Consider the following 27520-nt stretch of genomic DNA (forward strand, 5'->3'; position numbering starts at 1 on the left):
GCTGAGTCGGAGATTTTAATGACCGCGAAATGAAAAGAAATAAAAACTAAAATGTCAGCTGCAGCTAAACAGCGTGAGGTGTGATGGGAACAGAGTGCAGAGTGTATTAGTAGGTAATGTGAAGTGATGTTACGTAATGTTATGAGTTAATGTGTCTAATATACAGAAAATATAGAAACATTACACAGAGTTCATGTAGCGTATTTTAATATAATTTGCTGTATCATCTTATTCAGCTGTAATCTGATGGAGCCCAAACACAGTGGGCAGTGACTCAAAATCAAACACAAAGATATTGTAGGCCTACAGACTGGTAAAAGTTTTGCCTATATTTTCTTCATTCTGTCAATATTAGGCTGAGGTTCACTGAATTGCTGAACTGCTGTGAAATGACTTCTGATTCACGCAATCTCCTTTATGCTCACATGGAGCTATTATGGGATGTTGAGTCCCATAAATGAGCCAGTTACACCGCGGAATATGAAAAGTAGGCTATTCATGAATCACTGCATCATGTAACGTAGATTAATTTCTGATTAACACTGACAAACCTGCAGTTCTTTGGAATTCCTCTTTTTTCAAGATTAGATAAGATTCGGGGCTTTTGTTGCCTTTAATGGCAAAACAGCGTAATGTTGAGGGAGAGAGGGAACGACGCGGAGCGAGAGGCAGCAGGCTGGGTTTGAACCTGCGGCCACTGTATCAGCATCTGATCACGGGGCGTCTGCTCCATCCACTAAGCCACCGATGCTCTGTTGCAAATACTTTGATAATCGATTGTGATTTATGTCCAGGGAAAACCACATAAAATGGGCAAAAGTCTTTTCAGAGCCAGAGTCACTTGTCTTACAGCCCGACAAACCGCTGTCTCTCTGATGTCTAGAGTGTCACTGATGTTATAAAGAAAACTGCTGCTGCCGAAGGATCAAAGGACAATTCATAAAATTTGCTCTGATGATCACGTAAATCCACAATGTGTAATATTTGATATAGCCTATGTGTGGAACAGATTATTAAATGAAAGACTGTGAGGTCAAACAGTATCTTTCATACAGACACTCAGGGAGACATCCAAACAGGGTCTAATCACCTTCTCCTTACACAGCAGCCTCTGAATAAACTGTGCCTCAGCGTCCACAACTTCATTCACTAAAGGACATGCCATGTCTTTCCTACCTGCGATGCGCTCAGCCTCAGGCTTAGATGAATTGCTCTGTGATGAATTGCTCCATGAAGCAAACCTGCGAGCCAGCAGGTTTACTTCACGGAGTAAGTTGCCATAGTAACTGACTCAGGGTTTCGCTGAGCTGGCTTTCTGAAACGGCAAACTCAGAGTTTCTCTCATCTCAGACTCAACATACTCAGAGTTTTCACTAATCCTGCTTTCTGAAATAGGGCCCAGGTTTCACTGCAAGCAATAACGTCAAAACTGCAGCCTGTGATAGAGAGTAAAGAAGCTAAGTCGTCATAATGTTTAGGCAGGCTTCTAATGTTGAGATGCATCACAGAGAAGCTGTTACGAGCATAGAGACATTTAAGATTTTCAGGGTCATATTTTCCACAAATAATATTAATAGTATTATCAGTACAGTGTTAAGCATCTCCATTATCACCATTCAAGTTATCCAAAACCATTTGGAAGCTGTAGTCGTACATTTGAGATCACAAGGAAAGCATTCATACATGAAACAGTCACACAAGACACACACACACACACACACACACACACACAGCCACAGCCACACACACACACACACACACACACACACACACCTGCTTGTTATAATTTAGCAGAAAGTATTTATCTCCCAACTCTACTGTTTCTTCTTCCTATAATTTCCCTCAAACTAAAATTTTATAATTCTTCCAAAAATTAAGTTTGGGACTAGGCTATTACCATAGGCGTCATTTAGGTATGGCGAGGTATGGCAGCTGCCACACCTTGGAATCGGGAGAAAAAAAAAAAAGAGAGAGGTTCTGTAGTCATCTTACTCGAGGCTCACTGGCTGGTTGTTTTCATTGTATTGCACTTAAATAGGTCAATAATATGCTCATCAGTGAATACGAGTGTTAGTGAATACGAGTGTTATTGAATCAAATTGTTCGCCACTTCGCTCCTCCGCGAGTTATGAGTTATGTGAGTTACCGTATATTTCCAAATAGTCGCCCGGTGGCAAATAGCCGCCGGGCACCTAATAGATGCCGGGGGTTTGACCCCATTTTGCGCATAAATGCCGGTCTGATTAAACGCCTGGGCGATTATTTCCTCATTCATCGCCTCATGGCTGTCGCTCCTTGAGGGACTGTTTGCACTTTTACGCACGGGTTGGTGGTGAAGTGGTGCACATGACTTGTGCTACAGACGGACGGACGGACGGACGGACAGCCACGTATCTAACTCAACTCAACTCAACTCAACTCAACTTTATTTATAGAGCACTTTAAAAACAACCACAGCTGAAACAAAGTGCTGTACAAAAATAAAAACATAAGACAAACAATAAAAACAATAAAAACAATAAAAACAATAAAACAGTAAAACAAGAGCAGAGTCAGAGTCCACTTGGTTATCTTCTAGAAATGAGCTTGTAATTAATTTATGAGTTAAATCCACACTGCTAAATAAATTTTGATCATTGGAAGAGGAACAATCAAGCCAATTAATGTTGAAGTTGCCTAGGATTATCATTTCATTGTGTTTCTTGAGAGAGTTAATAGTGGACAAAATATACATTGTAGAGTCACTTGGAGCAGATGGGGGCCTATAAATGTTGCCAATGGTTAAATGTTTGTTGTCATGAAGAATAATGTTAATAAAGATACATTCAAAATGAATTGGTTCTACATTAGGGGTAACATGCTCAGAAACAAGATTTGCAGCAACATATGTGGCCACCCCACCTCCTCTAGAAGCCCTATCAGCTCTGTACAAAACAAAATTATCAATTTTAATTTCGTCATTACTGATGTTACTATGTAACCATGTTTCAGAGATTGTGATGATATTAGGTTTGTAAAGAGTAACCCAGGCTGTGAGGGAATCAATTTTGGAAGTGAGGCTTCTAATGTTGAGATGCATAACTTTTAAACCCTTAACTGATTCAATTACGCCAGTGGAAACAATGAAAGCAACAGGACAATAAAATACATACATATATATACATACATATATATATATATATATATATATATATATATATATATATATATATATCACAAAACTGGGTTGAGGAAAAAGGGTGGGGAGAGTGGGAGAGCAGCAAATAACAGATGAAGAGACACCACAAACACGAGAGTATACACACAAAACACATACAGTAACTAGACATACGGACAGAACAAGTTGGTAAGACACAAAACAAACACACACACACAGAAACAAAAATTAACAAAGTGGCCAAACAACTGACCCAGGACCATAAGGGCCCATAGGTTTTGGATAATGGGCCAAAACCATAATCAGAACCAGAATCAGAACTGTGTCTGCTTCACTGAAAAAGTTTTAAAAATGTAGCTTAGAGAACTCAAAATTAAGGAAACAAAAAAAGCCAGAGCCTTATGAAATAAAGTAGGCTGCTGCTAGCAACTATGATGGCCAGATAACAAGACTCATCAGAAAAGTTGTTGCAGCACAATAACTGTTTTAATAAGAGTGAAAAAAAAATCAACCCTCAGGGAGAACACCAAAACGACTTTGCGACACTAATTTCAACTCTACGGCAGCTGGGTATAAACAGAAAACAAACCATTTTACGGCGAGTCTACTGAATGTAAACAATACAAACAGAGCTGCAACAGAAAACAGAAAAAACAACAACACAGAAGGGCAGTATCAATGAACAACTTCCAAAGTCACTGACCGTAAAGCCAAGAGTGTCGGCTTGGAGTTACAGTGGGATGACTGCACCAGCCCCATGGCAAAAAGCTGACCAAAGCCAGAAAGTTTGCCGTTAAGGTAAAGAGTTCATGGAGGAGTTCATGGAGGAGTTCATCGGAGGCATGAAAGCAGCTTCAGCGGCTTTGTGATCGCTGAATTTTTGTTCATTACCATCGACCCGCACACACAAAGTGCAGGGATATCGGAGGGAATACTTTAGTTTAAGCTCCCGGAGCCTGTGCTTTACCTGATCGAAGGACCAGCGCCTCCTCGTCAGGTCAGCGCTGTAGTCGGGATAAATGAAGATACAGCCTCCGTTAAATGACAGCTCCTTCTTTTCACAGGCCAGGCGAAGAATCTTTAACTTATCCTGAAAGTGCAGCAGTTTGATCAGAATGGGCCTCGGGCTGGATCTGTCATCCTGACGGAAAATAGGAGTGCGATGTAGAGTGGGGAAGTGCTCCGGACCCAGGAGTTGAGGGATCAAGCGGGCCATGAACCGGAGTATATCATGGCCTTCAGAGAATTCAGGTACTCTGATAAAGTGGAGATTGGCAGACCTACTCCTGTTCTCCAGATCATGAACATTATCCACGAGGTAGGAATTGTCCTTTTCCAGTTGTTTAATCCGGGTGGTGATTTCACTTAGATTATCCTCATATGCTCCAACACGGTGTTCGAGTTGTGCAACGTGATCACCAAGAGTGGATAAGGAGTTTTGGATGCCATTCAGTTTGGAAACAATAGGATCCACTTTAGAGTCAAAGTATGCCATCATGTCAGTTTTAGACTGCTGGATGGAGTCAGATAAAGTTTTCAGCTGGCTGATGAACTGATCCATTGTGTGGAAACTTTGGCTTGAAAGTTTGCAGGTGAAAAAATAATAATCAGTCCATACAGCGAACCCGGTAATTCAACTGACAAATATTTGAAGATGATTATTTAGAAATGATGAGAGCAGGGAGCCATGAAATGCCACAATTTCAAAAAGAAAAGGCAAGCAGACACCAGCTCAGAACAGCTTACTCACTCTGCGGCCATCTTGCCCAAAGATGGTAGTAAGAGCATTTCCACAAAGTCTATCATACTAACAGAATCGTTGTTTTCCTTGACATTGTAAATCCTGATGTTATTTTGGCGTGATTTATTTTCCAGATATTCCAATCTCATCTGAGACTCTTTCTGGTCTTGTGTCAGTGCTTTTATTACCTCCACCAGAATTATTTCTCGTTCTTCTGTGTCATCCACTCTTTCTTCAATCCTCTCGGTCCTTTCAGCCATCCGTTGTAATTCATGTTTCTGTTGCCCAATATCTTTTTTTTAGTTCAGCCAGCTCATGTTTTGTTTCTAAAGTCTTTCAGCTCCCCTCGAAATTCTCTGAGCTCTTTGGTGATATCTGATGTAATTTCTTTCAGCATTTCTTTAATATGAGATTCTTCCATGGCTGTTTGTCTCTTTACTTTTGGTGCCTTTGTTTTTGCTTTTATCTTTGTCTCTGTGACTGTACCAGAGCGCAAATTCATTTCTTATTCGATTTGAGATAGAGTCTCTTTCATCATTTTTGGCTTAGAAAATTATTTTTGTGTTTTAAGTCAAGGATTAGGCGGGAGACAAACGCTTAAGCTGCCATCCTCTCGCCCTCTCAACCTGAAGCTGAGAAACCTGTCAGCCTCACTGGCTCACTAGCCAACTAGCATGCTGCCAACAGGGAAAACTAACTGTAATCTTGTCAAAGACATTAAGAAGACAAATGAAACATTACATGTTGCCTTCACAACATACTGCTTAAAACTCCATGATCTACAAATCCTTTTCTAACTCTGGGGCTAAAAATCCTTCCACTGCCTGCTGCATTCTTCTCCATACTACACCCAAATCCCATTGAGATGTACTGGCTGTCCACGGTATCAGCTGTGCTGGCAGCTCCAGCCTAAATGTTACATCTGCATAACCTTAAACAAAATGCGCAACAAATATTTGCCGTTGATGTCATCTAAATAGACACATGAGTGCAGGGTGTAATGTGTTTCAGCTGCGCTTGGTCTGCAGAGCCGTACAGCTTTGCTTCCTGTCTCCCTGCTTCTCTGACACACAGCAAAGCCCAGTCACAAGGTGTCTACCAACTCATTATATCATATTACTCAGGCTACAATACTGGTGCTTCACCATGTATGAAGCTCCTATGAAGCTAGCACAGAAACAAAAACATATTTATTTTCTTTTTGTATGATAATCTAGAGGATTTGTTACTGGATTTGATTGCTGCTGCACAGCAATCACATTTATGTTGTCTTGCAAATGTACTGATGTTCTCCAGCGCCTCATTTCACTCATCTGTTATACATCCATTTTCGTAACCGCTTATCCTCTTGAGGGTTGCGGGGGGGCTGGAGACTATCCCAGCTGATATTGGGTGAGAGGCAGGGTACACCCTGGACAGATCGGCAGACTATTGCAGGGCTAACACATAGAGACAGACAACCATTCACACTCACATTCACACCTACGTACAATTTATAGTCACCAATTAACCTGCATGTCTTTGGACTGTGGGAGGAAGCTGGAGTACCTGGAGAAAACCCACACTGACACGGGCAGAGCAGGCAAACTTCGCACAGAAGGGCTCCCTCCTGGGACCGAACCAGGAACCCTTTTGCTGTGAGGTGACAGTGCTAACCACCACGCCACCGCGCCACCCATCTGTTATTCAGTTAATGCTAAATAAAGTACTGCATGGCCAGTGGGAAGTTCAAAAAGACTGATCCATTCGGCCAGTGCTGAAAGCGTTGTTTTCTAAGTTCAAATTCTAAAGACAGTAGTCACTGTATGGTAAGCCAGACTGCTGCCAGGGCAAGGCCATCATCATGTTACAGACCCCTGTGCACAAATGTTTGATGGGCCCTTAGCCAACTTGGTTTGGTGGTAAGGCTTTTTTTCTTTCTTCAATAAATCAGACGTAGCATACTGGACATATACAGAGTAGTTGTAATTCATTACTGAGAGCACTACACTGTGCAGCATTGGAAAATGAAAAGTAACTATTGAAAGTAACCATAACTATATACAGCTTGATGGCCTTAAAATGCCTCACATTAAATGGAAAATAAAGCAGCCAGACCAGATTTGCTTTTTCATAATGACATACAAATGTTGCTGTTCTCCTCTGCTCTCCAGGGGCTGGCTCTGTGTCTGTCTGTTTGTCTGTCTGTTTGTGAGCCTTTCTAACTTTTTAAGCACTCTATTGACTTTTTTGGTACCTAAGTTATCAGTAGCAACTTGTCTCTTAAACCCTATCCCAACTAGGCTCCTTAAAGAAGTTTTATCTTAAGTTAACACTTCTTTATAGATATGATCAACCTTTATGCTACCTCCCTTTTCTCTCTAAGACCCTTGAGAAAGTGGTGGCTAATCAGTTGTATGACTTTTCCATAAGAATAGTTTTTTGAGGATTTTTCAGTCAGGACATAGAGTGTACCATAACACAGATAAAGCACTGGTAGTATTTACAAATGACCTGACTGCTTTGGACAAAGGACTTGTCCAGGTACTTGTCTAATTAGATTAAAGCTTAGATTGGGCCCAAACAATCCAGCCCGACCCACCCGAGCCCGTGCATGTTCTGTCCGAGCCCGGCCTGTCTTGTCCCTTTAACTGTAATTATGAGCCCAAGCCTGGTTTAAACCCGATATTTTTTTTAAAGGCAAAAAGTGAAATCGTTTCACCGCTAGGTTCGCTGTTCTGCACTGCCTGTAGACCAAAACAAAGTGTGTCATGAGCCACACCTCCCTCTACCTCTGCTCTCCACCCCCAACACCCCACCCGCCTCATTACCTATCTGTGTAGCTGAGCACCGCACCACCTCCACGGACTATTACATCCAGACGGTCCCGGTGTTTCCTCCGCAGGCTCCACTTCACTCAGCTGCCCGATAAACCCGCTGCTTCTTCCCACATTAACCTGAATAACAAACCAGGGCTCGGTGCTCCGGTTGGATCCAAACGGAGAGCCGGGGCTAGCTGGGAAGCTAGCGGAGGCTAACTGGCTGTGCTTCCCTCCGGTCATGCTGCGGCTAACGCCCCGCTAGCCGCTCCCAGCTAGCTCCTTTTGTTATTCAGGTTAAAGTGGGAAGAAGCAGCGGGTCTGTCGGGCAGCTGAGTGAAGTGGAGCCTGAGGAGGAAGCACTGGTTAGGCCCGGTTTCACTACAGGCAGATTCACTCACTAAAGGGGTGAGGAAATAAACAGCCAACTTAGTTTAGCAGTTAGCAATGTCTTTCACTCACTCTCGGTCTCTGCTGTGTTTAGCTATTCCCCTGCCTACCTCAATGATGATGGTACCTGTAATTTAATATATTTGCTGAGATGGAGGCGAGGCTCAGTGACTAGAAGAGCTGGTAGAAGCGCTCCATAGCTGTAAGTTAACGTTACTCCAGTAGTGCTAACTGCTAATGCTAATGTTCCTACTCTTCTACATGAGCCCGCCAGGCCCGTGAGGGCTCATGGAGAAGAGTAGGAACATTAGCGTTAGCTCCCGGGTGCGTTAGCAGTTAGCACTAGTCGGCTGCCATGCTAACGTTCCTACTCTTCTGCGTGCTCACGGGCTCACGGAGAAGAGTTAGCGTCAGCTCCCGGAGTTAGCACTAGTCAGCTGCCACTGACTACTGGAGTAACCTACAGCCATGGAGCGCTTCTACCAGCTCTTCTAGTCACTGAGCCTCGCCTCCATCTCAGCAAGTATATTACATTTATTACAGGTACCATCATGTCATCTGCCATTGCTCACTGGCTGTACCCTTTTATAGGGAGGGAGGGCCAAGGGCTCCAAGAGGAGGGAGGAGGCGCTGATTCAAATGAACGTACATGAACACGCAGCTGGACTGGCTTGTAAACAATGGGCTGGAGATCAACACAGAGAGAGGGTGTGTGAGGTCATGCTATACTCCAGATGAAATTACACCCCTAGTTCTTCACATAGCAATTTTTTTAATTCCTTCAATCTAGAAATGATGAATTTCGCTTATTGCCCCTTTAAGGATACGAACATGGACATTGAAGGTTGACTGACGTCTGTCTCTTCATGGCAAGCCTTCCCAATGTGTGAGGTCCCCGTCTTTTTGTTGTCATATACTAGCATCATGCTGCACTTGGTACACTCGACGAAGCCGATACACCCATTGTCACCGTCGACAACTCGTGCGCAGCCAGTGGCCCCGTCACGGTGTGATAAGTAGTTGGTTCCATAGCCTAGGTCTATTATGAGGAGCCCGACCTGTCCGAGCCTGAGGATAGTGGCGGGAAATAATGGCCTGACCCAGCCCACGGGTTGGGTTGGGTCCGGGTCGGGTTCGGGCAGAGAATCTAAGCTCTAAATTAGATCTCAGTTCTGCATTTGACCATCACATCCTGTGACAAAGACTGGAAAATTTAACTGATATGCCTTATTGGAACTGCACTAAGCCATGATAAGCTCTATTTATGAGATTGATCTCAGTTTTTTTTGTGAAAAATCAACAATCAATCAACAACTTTCATTGTTATGCAGATGATACCCAATTATATCTATCGATCAAGCCAAATGAAACCAAGCAATCATTAATTAAACTACAAGCATGTCTTAATAATAATAATAATAATAATAATAATAATAATAATAATAATAATAATGCTAGTAATAATAATAATAAAAACAGAACACATTTTTAAAACAGAGAGTATTAAATAAACGAAGAGCCAAACACTGGGTACATAGTAAAAACAGGATAAGATGACCTAGACAATGCAATTTCTTAAGAACTTGTGGGTGTGAATGCTGCGTACTGAAAAGCTGACGCTACACTGCAATGGTGGCTTTAATGTGTAAGAATAAGGTAAAGTGATAGGAATAGTTGAAAAAGTTGAAATGGGTCTAATTAGTATGAATGTCATTGAAAAGTTGAATGATACCAATACTGTGAAATATTTCAAGCTTTTTGAAAAGCTGACACAACACTGAATTGCTGGCTTAAATCGTCGCTGTCGGGTGCAAACCTCCCATGTCCAAAACTGTTATTTTTCAGGAAATGAAAAAAACCGTGTGGTTTTGTAACAACTGGACATAATATTCAAGGGCTCTGGAGGTTTAGTCACAGGTGGTTTTAAATACTTTTCATTGGTTAAATATTTGTAAAACCACAGTCAGACATACAGAGTGACCAATAGTACTGATTAATGGAAAAAAATAAAAATCATGATTTTTGGACATAGGAGGTTTGCGCCCAACAGCGACGAAATGTGTAAAGTAGGGTAAATTAGTAGGAATAGTTGTAGGAATGGGGTGAATTAGTATGAATGTCACTGAAAAGTTGAATTATACCCATAATGTGGGATATTTTAAAGGTTGTTGAAAAGCTGACACTACACTGCAATGCTGGCTTTAAATCCTGAATAACACTGTTAACGTATGACTGATGCAGAATATTTTAAGATGTTTTGAAAAGCTGATACTACACTGACTTGCTTACTTTAATGTTTAAGAATAAGGTAAAGTAATAGAAATAGTTTAAATACTGAAATGGGTCTATTTAGTATGAATGTCATTAAAAAGCTAAATGACAGCAATACATTTTTTGAAAGAGCACAAGTTTTACTCCATTTTGACCAAATATAATGTATGTAAAGTGAAAATTCTGGGCATGACATTGAGTTACAGAGAAATGTTGCAGAATGGGTCTATTTAGTATGAATGTCATTAAAAAGCTAAATGACAGCAATACATTTTGTGAAAGAGCACAAGTTTTACTCCATTTTGACCAAATATAATATATGTAAAGTGAAAATTCTGGGCATGACATTGAGTGACAGAGAAATATTGCTGTCCACTCTAACAATTTTTACTACCACTCTAGCTCTGAACATTCCATCCAATACAAACCAATGTCAAAACCTGAAAAGGGCATTATTACTAAAGCTCCAATCAAGTTTGAATATTTCAAAACCAGTTTAATTGGGATTTGAAAGTTGAATCATAGCCAGAATGTATAAAAGATGTTGAACATTTTAAAGTTTGAATGGAGTTTCTACATGAATGTATGCATGAGGAGATAGAACTTGAAAATGAATATAAAACCATGAATTTTTGCCAAGTTTGAACATACTGCCCATCTACCTGAATGGGGAAAAATGCCAGGAAAAAAGTATGAAGGGAGGGATAAATGAAAAAAGTCATAGTGATCATGTCTTAAGTGAGCTTAATATTTTGATGTTTGAATGAAGTTTCTATGTTGAATAATATAGAGTTGAAGGCCAAAAAAGTGGGAGGAATAATAATATTAATAATAATAATAAAGATTTTTTCTGTAACATAATAATAAAAATAATACTAATAATTATTATAATAACAATGCTTTTAGCATTCACACCCAAATAAAATGACCTGAAACATAAATAAAATTAAGGAAATAGCAATTCTGAATAGCAGACTGTCACCTGGACTGCTGGACCTGGGAAAGACAAGGAGTGACACATCTGAGGATCTTAGGGTGCAAGAGGAAAAAAACAGGGCAATAACAGATCAGGTAAGTAACTCTTAGCGAGGCCTCTCAGGGTTTTGTATGTTATCAATAACATCTTAAAATCTATTTTGAATGCAACAGGTAGCCAGTGTAAGGAAACCAGAATTGGTAAAATGTGCTCATGTTTCCTACTTCGAGTCAAAATCCTGGCAGCAGAATTTTGGATTAGTTGAAGACGGGATTTTTTTTTTTTTTTAACTGATGCCAGAGATGAAGGAGTTAGAGTAGTCTAATTGAATTGTTATGAAGGCATGGCTAACAATTTCCACATTTTTGGTGGAAGGAAATGGGCTAATCTTTGAAATGTTTCTGAGATGATGAAAGCTAGAGGGAACCATTGATTTGACATATTTGTCTGAGCTTAGGTTTTGATTAAACAAAAGAAGACAAAACACTCACCCTAATTCTGCATAATTGTGAAATGCATCACTTTCTGTATGCCAGAAACACCTTCTCGAAAAAGTCCAACCAAACTCCAGCTGTTTAAAACAGTTAAGTAAATCATTTGTTGCTTTAGCAGCCCACGACAGAGAGTTAACTCATTTATTTCTGCTCAAGTATGTCCCTGGTGTGAATGAAGCAGCAGGAAAAATGGTTCATAGCCCACTGCTTTTTTTCCTAACTACTTGCTGCCTAGCGGTTGTAGCTGTAAGTCATTATCAAGCCCATCAGAGCAGAATGTGCACATGAATAGAGAAGACAGACTGGAGAGTAGTCACAGGCTGGGGCATGTCCTCCTTTATAAGCAACAGGACGGAAAAGACACAGGATTGCATTACATACAAAAGTCATTACACACAAGAATTTCTCTTTGTTAAAACACACAGAGGAAGAATTCTAATAAAGAAGAGAAAAGTCATGGCTCTGGTATCAGGCTCTGCTGCATCTAGATATGCTCTGAGGCATGTTTCTACTTTGCACAAAGGCACTCAAATGAGTATCATAATATTTCCTTTAGGGATTTGAATTAGTGACAATGTTGTTATTGCACTGTAGAGCCTCTTAGTTTCTTTTATCAAATATGAGGTCGACGTTTGAGTCAAATTGGAATACAGTTCATTTAAACAAGTGGCATTAAACCATGTGGAATCTTCCCTGTAAAAGTTTTCACAGCTAAACTAAAAGCACAAATAAACATGAGCGTCACTTCCCAAAGATTAGAGTTTCTCCATATATCTCAAAGGATAATTATCTTCCTCACCCTTATGAACCTCTGAGACAGAGGACACTGTTTAAAATCCACTGATAAAATTAAAAACAAAGTCACTGAATATTTATTGAAAGTGTTTGCCAAGTGTTATGTAACCAGTAATTACTATGACAACATCCAAACTCCACCTCTGCTTTTGGCAAACTGAATTGAAAATCCCTGCCTCGTTTTACAGATAAACATCTTAGCTTACGTAGACTGTTGTATGAGATGTTTTAAACACAGGAATAAATGGACTAAAAATCCCCAATTCAACCTGGGGAACCTTGTCTTTCTCTTGCTATTGGAGTCAGGGATCATAGGAGTGTGAATGAGGCTAGGATGGGGTTAAATTGAAATCCAGTCCATTCTATTCACTTTTCCTTGTTTTCCTTGTTTGTTCTGGTTAGTAGACAAACAAAACTGCCAGAAAAACAGACAACACATTACATGTCTCACCAGGGATTATGACACACTGCACCACTGCTATACACAATTATGGGACATCTATCACTCTGTTCCCCGTGCAGCTTTGGGACTCTCACTTAGGGTGACCAGGTCCCAATAAAACAAATGTGGGACAAGGAGTAGGTTTGTGAGGGACAATGTGGGACACCCACCCCCAGCACGAAGTTTAGTCATCAGAGACTAAATACATTCATCATAAACTATACAGAGTCTACTGTATATTAACACTGGACTGTTTTAATTATTGAAGTATTTAGTAACACAGGGACTTGTAGTCAGTGGGATGTGAGGATTCTCAAAATAACATCTCAAAATTCTCAAAATGTACAGATGTGAAGCCCTGACTGTATCGGACTGATCTTTAATGAAAGCTTTTGTCTTGTATTTTTTTTCCTGAAAATATTAACCAACAGTAGTTGAGGGGACAGGTCAAACTGATATGATGCTGATTTACAGGAGAATTCATGTAAAATGGAGGTTAAACCATGAACATAAAGCATTTTAATAAATTAATCTATCATAATAAAAACAACTGGAGATTGAAAACAAACTGATATATGGGTCTGATCACTTTTTTAATGAACTGACATCATTCCAGACAGGATGTGAGTGTGTCTGTGACTTCCTGTACGGACTGAAGGCTACTGGAAACTGTCGGGGAAGCTCTCTGACTTCACTGCAACTTTTTGTCACCGCCCCCTGCTGCGGCTGCCTCATCTCGTCGACTTTGCAGGCGAGGCGCAGGTCATCTCTAACGAGCCTATTAGCTAAAGTGTGTCAATTGTTGCTATCAAGGAGGTTGAAATAGTTGCTATATGGGGCGGGAAGGGCGGGAGGGGCGGGAGCGCTTAAACGCACAGACCCCACGTGGGCTGGCCGCTGCATGCAGCTTCTTCTCATTGGCCGGGGGGGGGGGGGGGGGGGGGATACAAGCGTGGGTGACAACCAATCATGCGGGACATGGTCTCTTACATCAAACACTAAAAATACCCCTATAAGAATGCATATCAGCAAATCATCATAATCCAGTGCCAGATCTGGCTTTATCTGCCACTTGCTCTCTACTTGTACATACAAACTCCTGTAGAAGCTCTTTTCCTCTGCTCCTATGGCAGCTTGACTCGTCTCCTCGCCATAGATGCAAAGAGAACTCTGTAGCTGTTGTTGTGTCTCGTTTGTGACAAAAAATGGATAAGGAGAGACTCATGGTTGAAGTTGAGAAATATCCCGAGCTTAATGACCCACAGTCCCATTATTATAAAGATATTGCCTGGCGACTCATAGCTCTGGAGATCGGCAATAGACATCAGTGTGTTTTCAGCTTGATTCTTTGGGGTATCTATGACCAAAAAATGCATTTCTGTTGCGCTAGTCATATGAAATCCTAATAAATGTGATGATAAAACTGCATATTTTATACTGTCCTTTTATTGTGATCATGCCAAAGGACACCTGCGTAGTAATTTAATCAGCATCTTGATATGCCACAGATGTCAGGTGGATAGATTATCTTGGAAAAGGAGAAGAGCTCACTAACTGGGATTTTTAATTTTTGAGAGATAATTGAGATAATTGAGAGAAATACATCTATTTAGTGCATGGAAAAATTTCGATCTCTTACTTAAACCTGTGAAAAATGGGAGCAAATACAAAAGTGTCACTATTTTGTAACTTTTTTAACTGTTTGCACCTTGGGAGGCTGGCATACTAAATCACACTACCACACAAACGGCCACCTCAATTAAAAATCTATCAATATTCTGTAGCTTTAGTGTTGAACCAAAGGTAAAACAAACAGTAGAACATATAGGGTAAACATCAGTCTTTCACGTAGCTTCCCTCATTAAGTACACGTCAAGATTCACATGCTCTAAACTGGTGATGTTACTGAAACACATGCACTGATCAGCTCTCCCAGTCCCTTCCACAGATGGAGTCCTGGGCTGGCTAAAGGAGAGCAGAGGCAAAAAGGAAGACAGTTAGGCTGATAGATGCAGGGGGACCGCAGGGGACAAGGGTTTAGGTGGGGGGATTGGGAGCCTCTGTCTAATTCCTTCATGATCTCCCTGTTGTCAAGGGGAGGGGAAAGGGGCGTTGCCGTGGCTTACTGCTAAATTACTTCAAGCGAAAATATGTGTCACTTCTAATGGAAGGAAGACCGACAGATTCTAACTGAGGAACAGACTTGAGCTCACAGTTTATGACTCATCATCACTTGACAAAGGTGGAAAAATCCTTTGCTGCAGTTGAGGTTACAAAAGGAAAGCTCTGACTGTTTTGTTGCAGCTGCAGAGACATCATCGCAGCAGAACATTTTCCTTTAGGTCTTTACAGACCACAAGGTCTGGAAAAGGAAGTAAAGGAAAAGGAAATAATATAAAGAAGTTACACTGACGGAATAATTGACAAACAGAGGAAATGAGGAATGACTGACTAGGAAGGACTCAAAGTCAAACTTGTTAGAAAGGCAAAGGATATAAGGACACAGTGACAAGTGGAGGTAAGTGGAGCAATTATCTGACCCGAAATTTACATTTCATATGCAAAACACTGAATACCGGACTGTGCTCTGTACCCACTTAGCCAACATTCACAACTTGTTTTGCCCATAACACACAGTTTTCCTTGCCTTTGTTCCCCTTTAAGTATCTTTACTCTGACAGTATGGTATATACTCTGTATAAAATATTTTTAAGTCTTTGCTTTTATAGTTGGAGATGTTCTAGATGTCTTGTGCATCATTTTTGTAGCCTTAAAGATCAGATGTTGTGATACCCCAAACAACTCAGAGACTCTTTATCTGATGACATGGTTTCTCTAGATGGCATTGCTCTGGCCTCTAGCACTACCGTAAGAAACCTCAGAGTAATATTTGACCAAGATTTGTCTTTTAATTCTCATTTAAAACAAATCTCATGGACTGCATTTTTTCATCTGCGTAATATTGCGAAAATTAGGCCCATCCTAACCCGAAAAGATGCAGAAAAATTGGTCCACGCTTTTGTTACCTCAAGGCTGGATTACTGTAATTCCCTATTATCAGGTAGCTCTAATAAGTCTTTAAAAACTCTCCAGCTAATTCAGAATGCAGCGGCACCTTGTCTAACAGGAACTAAGAAACGAGATTCTTGCACACAACTAAACAACTCTGCACTAATCCAGGCTGTTTGCAACACAAATCATATTCACATAGACTCATTAACAAATAGGCTTTCAACAGAACTACACCCAAACAGGCATCTCAAAGTCCCCGCTTCTTTTCCTTTGTCTTTGTCCTGACCACACGGTCAGACAAACACCTCCCCCGATCTGAAGCTAGCTTTGATTCGGCCATCTTGTAGTTCTCTGTTGCCAGCCATTTTGTTTTGTAGGCCAAACTGCTCTTTGATCACCACACCCGCCTTTGTCTTTCTCTCTCTCTCTCTCTCTCTCTCTCTTTTGACGGAAATGAACTGCCGCGTCAGCAGGCATCCTGCCAGCACCCCTGAGTTGCATGAAGGTGCGAGGGCCCGTTCATCTCAGCTTTAATTATTATTATTTTTATCCCCAATGAATTGCCTTTTTGGGAGGCTTAACATACTCAAAATTTCATGAAACTTTGCGGATATATCAGAACTGGTGAAAAAACTTGGTAGGCATATGTAACACTGCAAGACGTACAAAAATAGCCTCTTGAAGCCATGCTCCAAACCCATCAGTACATTCACAATTTTTTATTTACCAATTGCAATTTTGGTGCTTTTTTTTGCCATTTCCAGGTGTCGTAAATTAACTAGTCCTAGAGATTTTATCTGATCCACTTCAAACCTTGGTCAGTCCTACTAGAAGACCTTGAATTTGAAAAGTTATTAAAGGCTTGAGTTTTGGTCAAACTGTGTAACCGTGGGAAGGCGTCAAACTTAGGGGTCTCGCCACAAAGCAGGAAGTAGTTTACAACTCCAGCAAACTACTACTCGAGATTTTATCTGATTGACTTCAAACGTTGGTCTGTCCCACCAAAAGACCTTGAAGAAGAAAAGTTATAACAGGCTTGAGTTTTCATCAAATCGTGTGACCGTGGCAAGGTGTTAACCTTGCGGGTGTTGCCATGCAACAGGAAGTGGTTTGTAACTCCAGCATACATGGTCCAATCTTCCCCAAACTTCACAGGATTGATCACAGTCCTGTGCTGAACACATCCACATGTCAATAATTAGTGATAGTTACAGCGCCCCTACTGGCAACAGGAAATTACATGTTTTAGACTTTGATGTACATCTCCTACAGAGTTGACCACATCCACCTCAAACTTGGTCAAAAATGCCATAAGACCTTGACGATGCTTTATTGTGGAAACTGTTTTTTGAGTTTTTGTTAAAGGGCATGGCCGTGGTGCAGTGGCGAATTATGATGTTTTGCCATGATGAGAAAAGTTGCTGTAACTCATAGCGCCACCTATTGGCAACAGAAAATTCCTTTTTTCATTCTTTGATGTCCCTCTTCTAGGAGGTTAATCAGACCCACCTCAAATTTGCTGATAAAAAGTCCTTAGACCTTCATTATACTGAAAAATAAAGCTCTTTTTTTTTTTTTTTCATATCAGTTTTTACATCAAGTGCTAATACCGTGGTGGAGTTTTAAGTGGCAAGGGATACTTGAAAATTCCAAAAAAGTCCAAAATTCTGTTGTCTGATATGATTTTTGGAGTTTCGATGTGTCAAGATGGCTGCAGCCCCCGCAGCTGGTTTCACCTGCATGTTTGAAACTTGGTAGGCACATGTAACTCTCAAAGACCTACAAAAAAAAGCCTCTTGGCGCCATGCTCTAAGCCCAACAGGAAGTCGGCCATTTTGAATTTACTTGTGCCACTTGAGCATTTTTGCCCATTTCCAGTGCTCATAAATTAATAAACTACTACTCGAGATTTTATCTGATTGACTTCAAACATTGGTCTGTCCCACCAAAAGACCTTGAAGAAGAAAAGTTATAACAGGCTTGAATTTTCATCAAATCGTGTGACCGTGGCAAGGTGTTAACCTTGCGGGTGTTGCCATGCAACAGGAAGTGGTTTGTAACTCCAATTTATATGGTCCAATTTTCCCCAAACTTCACAGGATTGATGACAGTCCCACCGGGTACACTATTACAAACTTTATCCATCAGAGAGTGCTGAAGAGTTGATTTTTACAGTGTAAAATCTCCCGCTTGTCATGTATCTTGGTCACTGCAGTAGCTGCACTAATCAACATTTTTATATAAGCCCTGAATTCCCTAAATTCTATTCCCTAAAGGCCTGTTTCCACCAAACACTTTTGGTTTAGTACCTTTGGAACCAAAAGCAAGCCTTCAGACGTGGTACCTAGATCCTAGGGAAATTTCCACCACAAACAGGACTTTGCTGCAAATTGCGCTTTTTTATTGGCCTGTTCACCCACCGTGTAAGGAAACTTTATGTACCACTGTGACAAACCAGTGAAACCTTCTAACACGTCTGGCATAATACAGCTTAAGGTTGGCTGTGATATCCCTGACCTGTCAGCCAATTCCCTCTGAAAGGTGCCGGTGGCCAGAAACCCCAGTGTTGTCAGCACTTGAAGGGGGACCGGCATAGCTTGGTTCCTGCAGGTGCTCCTATGTAATGTCGGGCCCAGCACAACGCAGAGATCCAGCAGTACTGCACGTGGCAATTGGAACCGGCTTCTGAGCCACTCATCATCATTGGCCAGAGGGTCTTGCTGGTCCCTAAAGATCTGTCCTTTCGGAGTCTCCCATGCGCAGCACAACTGAGGGGCAATTTTGGCAAATGAACACGTGAGATAAATAATATTAATAATAATGATTATACATGTTATTTATTTACACTTTTTCCAACAGTGACACAGCGCTTTACAATGACATACAACACATTTAACACACAGTGATAATTTCTCCTACCTCTGTATTTCCACCATTTTCTGCAGTGCGAAAGAAACTCTTAAGCTTCTTAAAAGTCTTCCTCTCTACTCCTAAGTTTTTCATCTTAAGAGCTATCTTAAGGGCTAAGATGCTTTGTGAAGAACTTTTATCTTTACAAGGACCTAGTCTTAACTTCAAAGGGAAATTCTAAGAAAACGTCACAATTCTAAGAATTTTCTTAGAATTTTGTCTCTCGGAGCACCAGGACACTTTGTGAACACAGCCCCAGGTTATCAAAGTGAATATGTATCTGGTGAGGAGAGTCATGAGATACGTTTGTCAGGTACTGACAAATGTAGATCATTGAATAATAATATTGTGATAATATGCAATGTACCGCTATTATTCAGGGAAGCTGTAACATTGTTTAACTCAAAGGAATGGTTTAATGTTATGTATAAATAAATGTAATCACTAATGCCAGGTACACACTATATGATATCATCCCGATTGTTATGTTTCAATAAAACATAAGAAATGTGGGTTTGGCTATCTGAGCCATTTAATGTCTTCTCACATGTTCAAAACAATATGTCTTCTTCTACACTACTTTATCATGTATCTCTATGAGGTTTAACTGTAGCACACTGGTACAACACAGGCCTAAGCTGCCACCTAGTGGATAGACGGAATAACACCTTATCACCACACCCCCCTTTCTTCAGAAGTTAACTCAATAAACATACTATATTATTTATCCAGCATTCAGACTAATTTAGGAACACTCAACTGCTAAACAGTATATAACGTAAATAACTTGCACCTGTAAAAAGCACATAATTAACATCCAACGAAACAAAACATTTTCTTTCTCTTTGTTTTTAAATAGTCTCTCGTTTCTTGTTTACAAGTTCAGTCTATCAGGTGCTTTAACAGTCCGAGCAGATCTTCTCAGCACAGGTGATGTGTTGGTCTGCTCAGTTGACACACTGTTGTCTGTTACAGGAGGTAGTGGATCAGATGTTGCAGTGACATCTTCCTGCTGTGACAGTGTCTCTCGTTTTCAGCAAACTCCTTCGATTTCTCCTCAATATCTGTCCATCCTCTGTTTTGACAGCATATGATCTTGCACTGACTTCTGCAAGCACCGTAGCCTTCTTGCTCCAGGTGTTGGAGTCTTCTACTCTCACAGTGTCATGTCTAGCCAGTGGAGCTAGACTTCTGGAGGACCTGTCAAAGTTCAGTTTTTGTCTCTTTTGAAGATGTTTCATCTTCTGTCTGACTTCCTTGTGCTTCCTCTGTTGGGCAGTGTAGGGAAGTGTGGTGCGTAACCTACGTCCCATCAGAAGCTCAGTGGGAGATTTACCATGTTCCAATGGTGAGGCCCTATAACTCAGAAGAGCCAGATAAGGGTCTGAGCCACTGTCTTGTGCCTTTCTGAGTAACTGTTTGACTATGTGCACTCCTTTCTCCGCCTCACCGTTTGACTGGGCATAAAGGGGGCTGGAAGTCACATGCCTAAAATCATACTCCTCAGCAAAGGTCTGAAACTCCTTGCAACCGTAGCAGGGTCCATTGTCACTGTACACAGCCTGAGGAATTCCATGTCTGGCAAATATGGATTTCATTTGTCTGATGACACATGTAGCAGTCATGCTAAGAAGCAGTGCCATCTCGGGATAGTTTGAAAGATAGTCAATCACCAGCAGGTATTTTTTCCCATCCAAGTGAAACAGGTCAGTCCCAACTTTTTGCCACGGTTCCTCTGGCAAGTCGGTTATTGTCAAGGGCTCTTTTGGCTGTTTTGCCTGATGTTTCAGGCAGGTCTCACAACTTGAGACCATTCTGTCAATGTCTGCATTTATCCCTGGCCAGTACACGGCTGTTCTTGGCCGCCTCTTGCATTTTTCCATGCCAAGGTGCCCCTCGTGCAGTCTCTTTAGTATCTCTGGTGTCATTGCAGTTGGAATGATAACTCTGTCCTTCCTGAGCAGAAGCCCATTGACGACACTCAGCTCCACTCTGATGTTATAGTACTGCTGACAGTCACCTCCAGGCCAGCCCTGATTCATATTTTGTATGACTCTCTGGAGGCATGCGTCTTTTCTGTTTCCACCGCAATCAGCCTGGATTTCATGTCAGATACAGGGAGTGATTCAGTGAGCAGGTTTATGTGGAGGTTTACATCAGTCTCTGTGGAGCTCTCACTGTGTGTGCCCCTGTATGTTGTGGCTCGGGAGAGAGCGTCAGCAAGCACAATGTACTGGTATGTAGATCAGGCTGAAGTCATAGCACTGCAGCTTCATCATCAGTCTTTGGATGCCTGGTGACATCTCGCTGAGGTTTTTCTTAATGATGGCGATCAATGGCTTGTGGTTTGTCTCTGCCACAAATGTTGGCAGGCCATAGACGTAGCTGTGGAAGTCCCAAACACTCTTTTTCGATTTGAGCGTATCGACATTCGGCTGCAGTCACTGTCCTTGAGGCATAGGCCACTGGTCTCCAATCCTCTCCATCAGCTTGCAGTAACACTGCTCCAATCCCATTTTTTGATGAGTCAGTAGATATCTTTGTCTTTTTAGATGGGTCGAAGTATGCCAGCACTGGCTCTGTAGTGAGTGTAGGTTTCAGCTGCGACCACTCCTTTTCATGACTGTCTGTCCACTTGAACTCACATCCATCATGCAACAACTGTCTCAGGTGCACTGTTTTTGAAGACAGGTTTGGGATGAATTTTCCGATAAAGTTTATCATGCCCAGTGCTCTCAACACACCTTTTTTATCTTCAGGGCATGGCATCTCCAGTATCGCTTTCACCTTATCTCTGTCTGGCTCGACACCTGCTGCAGACAGCTTGTCTCCCAGAAAGGTGATTTCAGTCACTCCAAACTGTCATTTGGCTCTGTTCAGCTTCAGTCCATATTTTTGGATACATAGCAGCACTTTGGTGAGCCTCTCATTATGCTGATCAAGGGTGGACCCCCAAAGCACGATGTCCTCCACGTACACCCGGACCCCGTCAATGCCCTCTATGATATGCTCCATAGTCCTGTGAAACACCTCGGGGGCAGAGGAGATTCCGAAAGGCATCCTCTGAAAGGAGTGACGGCCAAAAGGTGTATTAAATGTGCAATATTTTATGCTGTCTTCATGCAGCTTCAGTTGCCAAAATCCTTGCAATGCATCCAGCTTACTGAAGAACCTTGCACCAGCCATTTCACTTGTGATCTCACCCCTTGTTGGAATCTGATAATGCTCTCTCTTTATGTTGGCATTGAGATCTTTTGGATCCATGCACACACGTAGATCACCAGTCTGTTTCTTAACACACATCATTAACCCATTCTGTGGGCTCCTCCACTTTCTTGATGACTCCCAGTGACGTCATTCGGTCAAGTTCCTGCTTTAACTTGTCACGCAGTGGTGCTGGAACACGTCTGGGTGCATGAATAACAGGCTTTGCATCCTCTTTTAACTGTATCTTGTAGGTGAATGGCAGAACACCAAATCCTTTAAAGATGTCTGGGTACTGGTTCACTATTGACTCCACACTGTTTGGTGCATTACTGTGGATGTGGTGCACTCTTTTCACTAAACCCAGTCTTTCACATGCTGTATCACCTAGTAGTGAGTCGTGTCCCTCTGGTACAGTAACAAACATGAGGCTGTGTTCCTTTCCTTAGGCTCTTACTTTAAGTCTGCATGTGCCTGCGGTGCTAATGGGCTGTCCATTGTAAGCTTTGAGTGGCTTGTTATTTGGATGTATGTGTGGTTTTACCTTCACGGCCTTGATGTCATGCTCATTCACCAGGTTAGCCTTTGCTCCTGTGTCCAGTTTGAAAGTGATGACAGCTCCATTCACATGCAGTGCCTCTGTCCATGGGTCCCCCTCCACTCTGTTTACACTTGATTTATCCATCTCTGTAGACATGGACTCCTCCTGTGTCACCATGCCCACAAAGAATGTATCGCCCACTGTCTGTATCTGTTCACTTTGGCTCTTTTTTCCTTTGGAGAAGCATTGCTTTGCAAAGTGGCTTCGTCCTTTACACATGTTGCAGACTTTGCCATATGCCAGGCATTGTTTTGGTGAATGTCTGGCACCACACCTCTCGCAATCAAAAGTCTCTGTGTCTTTGTGTCGTTTAGCATATGCTGCTCTCGGTTTCTGTGTCCGGGTAGACACTACGACTACTGCTGCGCTGTATGCGTCCCTCGCCATTTCACTGAATGTTTTAGCATGCTGCAGGGCTAACTCACTAACATGGCAAATCTTTACAGCACCAGCTAAAGTTAGCTCAGTCTCTCTCAGCAACCTTTCTCGTACTTTAATGTCCTTGATCCCGAACACTATCTGATCACAAATCATTGAGTCCTGTAGCACTCCAAAGTTGCATGTTCTAGCTTTTAGCTTCAAGTCCGTCAAAAACACATCAAAGCTCTCTGCAGGCTGTTGACTGCGTGATCGAAACACGTACCATTCAAAAGTCTCATTTTTCTTAGGTGAACAGTGTTCATCAAACTTCTGTACAGCTGTGTCGAACTTAGCCTTATCCTCATCCACGGTGTAGACGAATGTGTTGTATACTTCCACTGTCTGAGGTCCTACGACGGTGAGAAGCAGAGCTATCTTCCGTGCATCTGGATGAGGCAGGATGCCATCCCCTTTGTTAGAAAATTGACCAAAAGCATCCCCCTTGTTAAGCTAGAATCTGTGTGTGCAGGCACAGACATAATTTGAGGGGGTGACATGGGAGACACGGGGGACATGTCCCAAGTACTTCCCGTATCTCTGCCCTCCGTCCCCCGCACTTTTTAAAGCTGTTACCACCGTTCAATTTGTTTTTAACATGTGATAACATGTTTTTCCGAGCCGTCTTTAACACACCATGAGTAGGCGGCGCCAGGTGGCATAAACACGCTGTCATGTTGTGATCATAATCAATTGCATACAGACGAGATGTGTGCTGCTGGGCAGTGTCTCTGTGTTAACTATGTTCAGCAAACCAGCCAGCAAGAGGCAAAAAACCTTGCACAGTTTCTTCCAAACAAACCGTGTAAGTTGAGTAATGCTGTTGCATGTAGATAATGTTCGCTAAATGATGACTAATTAATAGATGCCAATATATCAAGTTAAGATAGTTAACAAGACTATATAGTAACTGAACCAGAGGCCAGCAAGGATGATCATGCAGGGTCTTCACAGATGAGGAGAGATTATAACTGGCTGAGAGAAAATATCTAGAGCATAAACGTGACTGCGATTAATTTCCACAGCTATGTCACCACTACTATTCTTAATTCTATTTATGAATTTTGCTTTGCACATTTATTATCTATATCAGTGCAATAGATAGAAGAGGGACAGGGAGAAACCAGGCAGGTATCAGGACAGGGACCTGACAGCAGCACCAATTATCAGACCAAGGCTTCACAGGTAAGGAGAAATTATAACTGGCTAAGGAAATGTCTATAGGATAAGAGTGACTCTAAGATTAATTTTCACAGCTATTTCAGAACTACTCTTATTTATACTCTAAAATGTTTTTTTGTCTGTATTGCAATAGCAATACTACTGCATTATTTGTGTTTTTAAAGGCAGCAGGTATGGGTCATGCCATTTTTCTTTATCTTGATTAATTTTGCACATCTGTGCTATCATATTTGATGATGTGTGCGCGCAAAAAAAATAAAAGCAACATTGCTTCCCCCTTGTTAAAAATTAATAATTCGACCACTGAGTGTGTCATAGTAGATAACGACCAACGCCACGTCTGGGACGCCTCACAACGTTCCAACAGAGAGTCTAGCATGTTTGATTTTCTTTTTGTTGTTCACGACTGCTCCCGTCACAGCTGTCAATTTGACCAATAGAAACACAGAGTGATCTGCTGCCGTGGACACTTGTACGGCAGCAAAACCCCATCCTTTTTAATATTTCCTCTAGTGATGATGGAGGAAGGAAACATGAAGGCATGAAACAGCAGAGGCACTTTAACAACCCGGTGAGTACCGTCATTAGCATCAAGCTAGCAAAGAATGTTATTTCTTCATAATGGAGCATATAAAGTCATAAAATTAAAAAATAGTGGCAGGGCTTTAACTTACCACAACTGCAGAGGCTACCAGCTTCATTTGAAACAGGTTACATTATAAACGGGCAGTTATTTATTATTCCCTCTGTATTTTTATATTTTTACTTTTCATCTCTCTCTCCCATTTGCCTTGATAAAGAAAATGTATCGACCCATCATTTCAAACTCAACACTTCCTGTATCTGTATAATATTAAAAGCCCCTTATAACTTTGCTTGAGAGAATCCCTTCATTTTCTAAAAACGCGTTTATTGTGAAACATTTGCAGGAACTTGTGGAGGATTCAGTTCGCATATGGTACTTCAAATGTAGCTCCTGCCATGTGGTGGCACTTTTTACAATAACATTTCAGCTGGGACATGAACAGCCACAGTGATGGAAATAATAGTAATAATAATAAAAATAGGACAAGAATAACACGATGACAGCACACAAGTTGTGAAAGATGACCAGACCTGTCATGTCTGTTGACCAAGTCACAGCACGATTTTATGAGTCCACAATCATGTTATCTGCCATAGTGACTCTCGGAACAGACAAAAATGTTATTTAGTGTGAACCAGACATAAGAGAAAATGGCACTAGTGCCCTAACCAACTCGCCAGAGGGTAAGAAAGCAGTGGGGGGCAGATGGGTTTATGCAGTTAAGAACAATGTTGCTGGATATGACAAATACAAGGCACGATAGGCATGATAGCCAAAGGACACAGTCAAAACATGGTTGAAGACCATGAGGAAACATTTTCTCCTACTGCTAACCTGACTAGTATCAGACTATTGATGCAAAACGAAGCACAGGAAAACAAGACATCACATGGATGTCCAAACGGCCTACCTACACGCACTAATAGATCGTGAGATTTACATTGAAATAACTAGAGGGTCATGAAGCAAAGTCTAGGACAAAGAAAAAGTTGGTGTATAAGCTAGAATAGTCAGTATATGGACTAAAACAATAAGGCAGACATGGAACAAGATGCTGCACAAGTATCAGAGTGAAGTTTTTGTGCAAAATCCAGCTGATCACTGTGTTCATACAAGGGAAACAAAAAATGAGTGGACATGTTAATGTGGGTTCATGATTTGATCATTGCTGCCACGGATGAAAATGAACTGAAAGTTGTGAAGGAGATGCTCAGAGTGAAATTCAAGATGAAAAGACTTTGGTAAAATTAAACATTTTCTTGGTACTGAATTTATCCAGAGCGCAAGACTCACATCTGTTAACAAATTAGCTCTAATATTTGTGTTATCTATACATGGGGACACATTTTGGTGCTTGGTGCTGAGCTCCGACTTTATTCAACTTTTTTATATTCACAGTTAAGTGTAGTATGGCAGCCTCTGTATGTGTATGACACACCTATCCATTACAAAAATATGAAACAGCTCCACTGGTCCAGTCCAACAGATTCAACGATGTGTCAGAAGGACAGTCAATAGCAAGATGGCATCGTAGTTCAACTGCTGGCTGGTACCACTTTTTATAGGTACAATTGCATATAAGGTGACAGGGGGCGTCTGTAGTGTAATGGATAGTGCCGGTGCCCCATGTACAGAGGTGATGCCTCGCTGCAGCAGTCGCAGGTTTGACTTTGGCTTGCAGCCATTTACTGGGGCGGCTGTGGCTTAGAGGTAGAGCAGGCTCGTCCACCAATCGCAAGATCAGCGGTTCGTTCCCCGGCTCTGCCAGTCTGCATGTCGAAGTATCCTTAAGCAAGATACTGAACCCCAAATTGCTCCCGATGGCTGTTCCATCAGTGTGTGAGGTGGCACCTTGTACAGTAGCCTCGGCCACCAGTGCATGAATGTGTGTGTGAATGGGTGAATGTGACTCGTAGTGTAAAAAGCGCTTTGAGTGGTCGGATGACAAGAAAGGCGCTATACAAATGCAGGTCCATTTACCATATATTAGGATAGTTACATTATAAATAATATAATATTATGAGACATAATATAAGACACATCCTAGAAGATCTTCACAACTCCCTCAGAATGGATATCATATTTTCCTGTCATCTATAGCAGCAGGAGCCGTTCATTCATTCAGTTCTTAAGGAACTACTCACTTTTTTCTTTAAAACAACATTGTTACACACACAGATTATATTTGCGTACACACACACACACACACAGATACATATTGACATGCACACACAGACTTATACTCACACATACATAAAGTTTATGCTTTAAATAAACTTTTTCTGACCGTCAGTGCTTTCTAAAATATTGAACTTTTCTCTCTATCATCTTCACTCTATCCCATGTTGACTTTCAGTGACTTTTTGCATACTTTCAGCTACGTCAACCATTCAAATGTTAAACTGTTCCAATCTTTTAAGGATGCGTCTGCTATGACTGCTGTTTTTTTTTTGTTTGTTTGTTTTTTTGTTTTTTCTAAAGATATTTTTGGGGGCATTTTTGCCTTTGACAGTTAAGCGTGAAGGGGGAAGAGAGAGAGGGGTA

The 27520-nt window shown here is 41.4% G+C and overlaps 2 protein-coding genes across 8 annotated transcripts in view; one reads left to right on the plus strand and one right to left on the minus strand.

Moving 5' to 3' along the window:
• LOC117269845 (ras-specific guanine nucleotide-releasing factor RalGPS1) overlaps positions 1-27520 on the minus strand; it is a 345328-nt gene that overhangs the window by 135670 nt on the left and 182138 nt on the right. The window lies entirely within an intron of this gene.
• The window catches only part of LOC117269612 (angiopoietin-related protein 2-like), an 86037-nt gene continuing 73656 nt past the window's right edge, over positions 15140-27520 (plus strand). The window contains exon 1 of the mRNA XM_033646773.2: positions 15140-15582. The gene's annotated coding sequence lies outside the window, so the exon portion shown is untranslated. The remainder of the gene's footprint in view (positions 15583-27520) is intronic.

This window comes from Epinephelus lanceolatus, chromosome 19, assembly GCF_041903045.1.
Source record: "Epinephelus lanceolatus isolate andai-2023 chromosome 19, ASM4190304v1, whole genome shotgun sequence".
In the NCBI taxonomy this organism is placed as follows: domain Eukaryota; kingdom Metazoa; phylum Chordata; class Actinopteri; order Perciformes; family Serranidae; genus Epinephelus; species Epinephelus lanceolatus.